The sequence below is a fragment of the Arachis hypogaea genome, chromosome 12, assembly GCF_003086295.3.
Source record: "Arachis hypogaea cultivar Tifrunner chromosome 12, arahy.Tifrunner.gnm2.J5K5, whole genome shotgun sequence".
Lineage (NCBI taxonomy): Eukaryota > Viridiplantae > Streptophyta > Magnoliopsida > Fabales > Fabaceae > Arachis > Arachis hypogaea.
Window position 1 is genome coordinate 35,289,905 of NC_092047.1, and position 846 is coordinate 35,290,750.

Below are 846 nucleotides of genomic sequence, written 5' to 3' on the forward strand. Positions count from 1 at the left end.
CCTGCCATTGGAGCAAACAACTTTGAGCTGAAACCTCAATTAGTTTCTCTGATGCAGCAGAACTGCAAGTTTCATGGACTTCCATCTAAAGATCCTTTTCAGTTCTTAACTGAGTTCTTGCAAATATGTGATACTGTTAAGACTAATGGAGTAGATCCTGAAGTCTACAGGCTCATGCTTTTCCCTTTTGCTGTAAGAGACAGAGCTAGAATCTGGTTGGACTCTCAACCCAGAGACAGCCTGAACTCTTGGGATAAGCTGGTCACGGCTTTCTTAGCCAAGTTCTTCCCTCCTCAAAAGCTGAGCAAGCTTAGAGTGGATGTTCAAACCTTCAGACAGAAAGAAGGTGAATCCCTCTATGAAGCTTGGGAAAGATACAAGCAGCTGACCAAAAAGTGTCCTTCTGACATGCTTTCAGAATGGACCATCCTGGATATATTCTATGATGGTTTATCTGAGCTATCAAAGATGCCATTGGATACTTCTGCAGGTGGATCCATTCACCTAAAGAAAACGCCTGCAGAAGCTCAAGAACTCATTGACATGGTTGCTAATAACCAGTTTATGTACACTTCTGAGAGGAATCCTGTGAGTAATGGGACGCCTATGAAGAAGGGAGTTCTTGAGGTTGATACTCTGAATGCCATATTGGCTCAGAACAAAATATTGACTCAGCAAGTCAATATGATTTCTCAGAGTCTGAATGGAATGCAAGCTGCATCCAACAGTACTCAAGAGGCATCTTCTGAAGAAGAAGCTTATGATCCTAAGAACCCTGCAATAGCAGAGGTGAATTACTTAGGTGAACCTTATGGAAACACCTATAACTCATCATGGAGAAATCAT

At 42.1% G+C, this 846-nt stretch overlaps 1 non-coding gene across 1 annotated transcript; it reads right to left on the minus strand.

Moving 5' to 3' along the window:
• Window positions 1-306: 306 nt before the first annotated feature.
• Window positions 307-414, minus strand: LOC112731524 (small nucleolar RNA R71). The gene has a single exon (XR_003167298.1). It is a non-coding gene; the product is annotated as a small nucleolar RNA R71 (small nucleolar RNA).
• Between the last annotated feature and the right edge of the window lie 432 nt (window positions 415-846).